Source organism: Elephantulus edwardii, unplaced genomic scaffold, assembly GCF_000299155.1.
Source record: "Elephantulus edwardii isolate Elephantulus edwardi_28Jun2011 unplaced genomic scaffold, EleEdw1.0 scaffold00017, whole genome shotgun sequence".
Classification (NCBI taxonomy): Eukaryota; Metazoa; Chordata; class Mammalia; order Macroscelidea; family Macroscelididae; genus Elephantulus; species Elephantulus edwardii.
Window position 1 is genome coordinate 24364230 of NW_006399767.1, and position 5874 is coordinate 24370103.

The following is a 5874-nucleotide window of genomic DNA, read 5'->3' on the forward strand; positions in this document are numbered from 1 at the left end:
ATGGGCAGCTAACAAAAACAATAAACAAAAGTGTCAGTGTGTCTCCCTTGTGATTCAGCCATTCTGTTTCTGAGAATATGCTTTATAGAAATGGTTTTCCATATGTCCTAAAACATATTGCAATGTTCTTCGAAGCACTGGCTAAAAAGAAAAGAAAAACTTGGGGGAAATCCAAATGTTTAGCAATGACAGATTGGATAAATAAATCATGGGGAATTATCCATACATCTGGCCAGTCTTAAGGAGCTGTGCTGCTAACATAAAGACATGCAATTCAAATCTACTAGCTGCTCAGTGGGAGAAAGATGGACAATTACTTCTTGTGCAATTTACAGCCTGTAAGTAATTTGTGACTCAATGGCATACAACAACATCTATACAATGAAAAATCATTCAGCTAATGTAAAGAATATACCATGGACTGCTAGGAGAGCAAACAAGTTTGTCCTAGAGAGGGTGAGACCAGGCTGTTCCTTGGAGGCAAGGATTCTGAAGCTTCGTCTGACATACTTTGGGCATGTTGCAAGGAGGGACCAGTCCTTGGAGAGGGGCATTATGCTTGGGAGGGTGGAGGGACAGCGCAGGAGAGGAAGACCCTCGATGAGATGGATTGATTCAGTGACTGGGGTAATGGGGGTAAGACTGGCACAGGATAGAGCAGGTTTTAGGGCTGTTTGTACATAGGGTTGCTATGAGTCACAGGCGACTCGATGACACACAACAACAACAACAACAATGTAAAGTGTACCTATAAGCATTGATTGGAATGGAAATGTGATACTCCCACAGTCAGAGGACTAGAGTCTCTTGATCATTTACCAAGTGATGACACCACCCACGTTTGTGAACATTTGGAATCAGTGGAACTGTCATTCAGAGAACAGGGTGCAGCAAGGCTTAGTTTTAATTCTTTAACATAATTTATATAAAGTATGTCAAGGAGTTAGGGAGCTCTGGTGGATAAGGAGCTGCATTACCAACCCAAAGGTAGATGGTTTGAATCCACCAGTTACTTCACAGCAGAAAATGGGCAACCTCCCCTTGTGTGATTTACAGCCGCTGAAAACTTGTTAGAGGGTCAGCTATGAGTCAGTTCAATAACAATTATGCACAAGGAGTTAAGCTAAAAACGTAAGATCTTTTCTAAGCTGTCTTCCCTATGCTTTGAGAAAATAAGAAATGAGAAGTTGAAATTGGAAGTCCTCAATGGTCAGTCATCCTAGATTCAAAGAGGGAGACGTGCTGTTCTCACAGAGGAGGGAGCCAGAGACCCAGACTCAAACAAACCCTTTCTGGGATACCCTCTTCAGCATCCCTGTTACTGTTGGCCTCAGTTTAACGGGAAGTCAGGACCATATGCTCTGCTCCTGCTTTCGGAAATTTCAAGGAGAAAGGTCACCAGCAGAAGGCTGAGAAGCCAATGAATGCAAAATGCAATAATTTCTTTATGATGGAAAATGCAGGGACAGTGCTGCACACCCCTCCTGAATGGTGACTGTCTCTCAAAGTTCTGAACACTTTCACTCAGGATATTAAAAAAAAAGAAACTGTTTGGTGCTTGGCAAGGAGAAGGGCGTCTTCCCTGCCCTTTGGCCTCAAACCCCAGTAAAACAATGTTTATTCAAACCAATAGAAAAGAAAGTAAAAAATACCAAACCAAAACAAACAGTGTTTATTATGAAACTATCATCACAAGAACAAAACCAAAACCAAAATGCCAAAAAAGAAAACAAAATTTTTAAAAAAGAAGAGGAAGGAGGTAAAAAGGGGGGGGGGATTGAGGTACAATATATACTGAATGTTCCCATCTATGCAATAATAATGTTACTTGATGTGCATAAAGCCACCACCAATCTATCAATTTGTAGTACTGTGGTGGTTTGTGTGTTGCTGTGATGCTAGCAATTGCTGGGAAAGGTGGAGGGTCAGAGAAAGAGAGGAAGACCTTCAGTAAGACAAATTGACACCGTGACTATTAACAGTGGGCCTGAGTACATCAGAGATGGTTATGATGGCACAGCACAGGGCAAGGATCATACCTGTTGTTCATCAGATGGCTGTGAATCATAATTAACACAATGGAACCTAATTACAACTATTTCAAATACCAGCGGAGTTACCCATGATGAGCCAGTTTCAGTGGAACCTCCACACCAAGGAAGATTAGGAAGAAAGGCCTGGCCATCATCTACTTCTGAAATGAGCTAGTGACAGCCTTGGAAATCACAACAGAACAATGGAGCTTGACTTACTTGCTTAGAGATGCCATCAGGAGGGACAAGGGGGTGGGACACCCTTGTTGAGATTATGAGCTGGCACAGCGGCCACAACAAAGGCCTCAGACATGCCTATGACAGAGAGCACAATGCGAGCCAGGCAATGCTTCCTTTCGCTGTACTCGAGCTCTCCACTAACCCGAGTTGTGTTGAAGGCAGCTAACAATAAGCAACAGCATGCATACAAAGAGGATTCAAAACAGTGGTTCTCTTTTAAGAGGAGAGTTTTTACAGGAATTTCTTTGGTGTTTTAAGTGCACATACTCACCCCCAAAACCAACCCATTGCCATCAAGTTATAACAACTCTGTACGATGAGTTTCCAAGGCTCTGAGCCTTATGAAAGCTAACTGCCACATTTTCTTCTGAGAAGGACCTGCTGGGTTAAAACTGCCAGCCTTCTGTTAGCATCCTAGTATTTTAATCACTAGACCAACACAGTATTGAAGGGTCACACCCAGCAAAGCAGGCTGTGTAGGTTTGCCTGCTGGCCAATGAGCTTTTCTTTTGATGAGACCTTCCAAGCCTGTCCTGGACTGCCCACTGTCTGGCTCTCTGATGGGAAAAGGATAATCTTACTTCTCAACTGAGAGGTCAGTTATTTGCTAATGCAAAAGCCCTGCCTCTCCCAGCTTCACACCTCTGAGGCACGCATCTGGGATTCCACCCCTGGGGAATTTCAGGAAGCTCTCAAAGGCCCTTCAAGTCACAGTAGTTAACTAGTGACAGCTGTTGTGTAGTGATGGTTACAAAGCTCTCTTGGCATAATAATTTGCATAGCTGCCTAATGACCTACCTTCTACTTGTAGAAGAGGTTCCAACTCTTGAAGCCTAACTTGCATCCTTTCAGCCAGTTTAAATCTGGGTAGGGTTTGGGTATAATGGGGCCCAATCGTAGGAGAAACTGGGGCATTCCACAAAAGGACAAGGAGATTGGCCTCTGGGGCAGGTGGTCAGCTCCTGGGGAGCCAGGGTCACCAAATCCCTCTCCCCCTCTGTGATTACATCACTCCCAGGCCTTGTGCAGGTGAGAAAGGGGGTCCTACTTTTGTATACCTGCTGGGAGGGTTAGACTGGTTGTTCTCAGCATCCAGAGAGCTGGACCCATCCTTCAGTGTTCTTTCTGGGAGAGAAGTCGTGACAGAAAAAACTGTCCTGCAACTGTGATGTCTTGGTGAAACCGACATGATGCTGGGCTGTGTGTTGGAGATGCAGTGTAGATGGGGACAAAGCTGTACAGGAGGCTCAGTGATACAGGAGCTGTCACTGTGGGAAATGCTCTGAGAATTGACGCCTCAAGCCTGGCTGGACAAACAGACAAATGTTCCATTGGTAGGAGATGGTCAGGAAAAAACAGCTAAGTCATGTTTAAAAGTGGGATGTTGTATATTTAAAAAGACTTAACAAATTGTACAAAAGGTTTAAAAATTAGGTATTACTCACTGTTGGTGGGATTGTAAAATGGTACAACTATGCTGGAAAGCAGCGTGGCATTTCCTCAAAAAAGCTGAACACAGAAATCCCATATGACCCTGCTATTCCATGGCTTGGAATATACCCTGAGAAAATGAGAACTAAGGCACAAACGGAGACTTGTACACCAATGTTTAGAGCAGCGTTATTTAGCATCACAAGAACATGGAAACAGCCCAGATGTCCAACCACAATTGAATGGATTGAGAAATTAGGGTACATTCACATGATGGACTACTTCACAGCATGCAGGAGCAATGATTTTGTAAATACCTGCCCAGCTTGAAAGGAACTGGAGAACATTATGTAAAGTGAACGAAATCAGTCCCATAAGGACAAATACTGTATAAGACCATTATTGTAGAAATAGATAACTAGTAAGATGTGTACAAGGATCTAAGGGGGGGAGGGGAGGAGTAGAGAGGTAAGGATGGGTGGGGAGGTAATCATAAGGTTGCACAATTTTATGGTTGGAGGGAAGGGAGGGTTAAGGAAATAGGAAAGATTCTGTGTAAAACACAATCTATAAGAACTTTGTAAGCAAACCAGTAAAAGATAAAATTAAAAAAAAATTTGGGGTGGTGCTGACCTTTAATGTCACGACTCTAACACCATAGCGCCCTCCAGGAAGTTCTTTGTTGGGGGAAACTGGAAAATGAATGGGCGAAAGAAGGGCTTGGGAGAACTCTTCACCACTCTAAACGTGGCTAAGGTGCCAGCCGATACCGATGTTGCCTGTGCACCTCCTACCGCCTACATCGACTTTGCTCGGCAGAAGCTAGATGCTGTGGCTGCACAGAACTGCTACAAAGAGACTAATGGGGCCTTCACTGGGGAGATCAGCCCTGGAATGATCAAAGACTGTGGAGCCACTTGGGTAGTTCTGGGACACTCAGAAAGAAGGCATGTCTTTGGAGAGTCAGATGAGCTGATTGGACAAAAAGTAACCCATGCTCTGGCAGAGGGACTCGGAGTCATTGCGTGTGTTGGAGGGAAGCTGGATGAGAGGCAGAAGAGATGAGAAGGTTGTTTTTGAGCAAACCAAGGTTATCACAGATAATGTGACAGACTGTAGCAAGGTCGTCTTGGCTTATGAGCCAGTGTGGGGCATTGGTACTGGCAAGACTGCAACACCCCAGCAGGCCCAGGAAGTACATGAAAAGCTCCGGGGATGGCTTAAGTCCAATGTCTCTGACCCGGTGGCTCAAAGTACTTGTATCATTTATGGAGGTTCTGTGACAGGGGCCACCTGCAAGGAGCTGGCAAGCCAACCTGATGTGGATGGCTTCCTAGTGGTGGTGCGTCCCTCAAACCTGAATTTGTGGGCAACATCAATGCCAAACAATAAGCTCCATTCATCTCTCCTACCCTTTTCCTGCTGAACCAGAGACTAAGCAGCCCAGAAGCCCAAGAACTACCCCCCCCACCACCACATGCTTCTGATGGTGTCACTTTCCCCCCTCTCATGGCTTAGTCCCTATTATACCTTCCTTTACTGTTTACACCTTCCCTGACCAGGCCAATCACTTCTCCACTTACTACAATGGTTGGAATGAAACATATCACCAAGGTGGCTTCTCATTGGCTGGAAGGTATGAGAGGCAGAACTTGTCCCAGGGTCCCCTCACTCCCCAGTGAGAGGGCAGGAGAGAGCATTCTTCTCTGTTCTTGTCACATGCCATGAAAAAAGCCTGTCCTTCCCTCAGAGGCCAGCGGTGCTACCCTCTCCCATGAATCCAAGGCCTGTGTGCATTGTGTATGAGCTGCCCCATGTGAGGGGGGAATAAATATCTAGCACGGAAAAAAAATTTGGTACTATTTACTCTAGAAAATGTAGGCAACTTTTAAAAAAATAAGCAAAACTTACCTGAATAACCATTCCAAATGAAATTCAAACTAAAAAACCAGAACTTAAGAACCATGAGTTCGTTCTACTCATAGTGACCCTCCATCAGATTCCTGAGGCTGTAAATCTTCATAGGAGAATAGTAATCATCTTTCCTTCATGGAGAAAGTGGTGGATTCGAACCATCAGCCTTTCCATTAGCAGCATAATATAGAAGATCAAGGAATACAGCCTTCAGTATAGGCTACATCTCAATATCAAGAAAACAAAGGTCTTCACC

At 44.5% G+C, this 5874-nt stretch overlaps 1 pseudogene; it reads left to right on the forward strand.

Annotated features, from left to right (window-relative positions):
• The first annotated feature begins 4367 nt into the window (after nucleotides 1-4367).
• Nucleotides 4368-5096, forward strand: LOC102875181 (annotated as a pseudogene).
• Nucleotides 5097-5874: the final 778 nt, after the last annotated feature.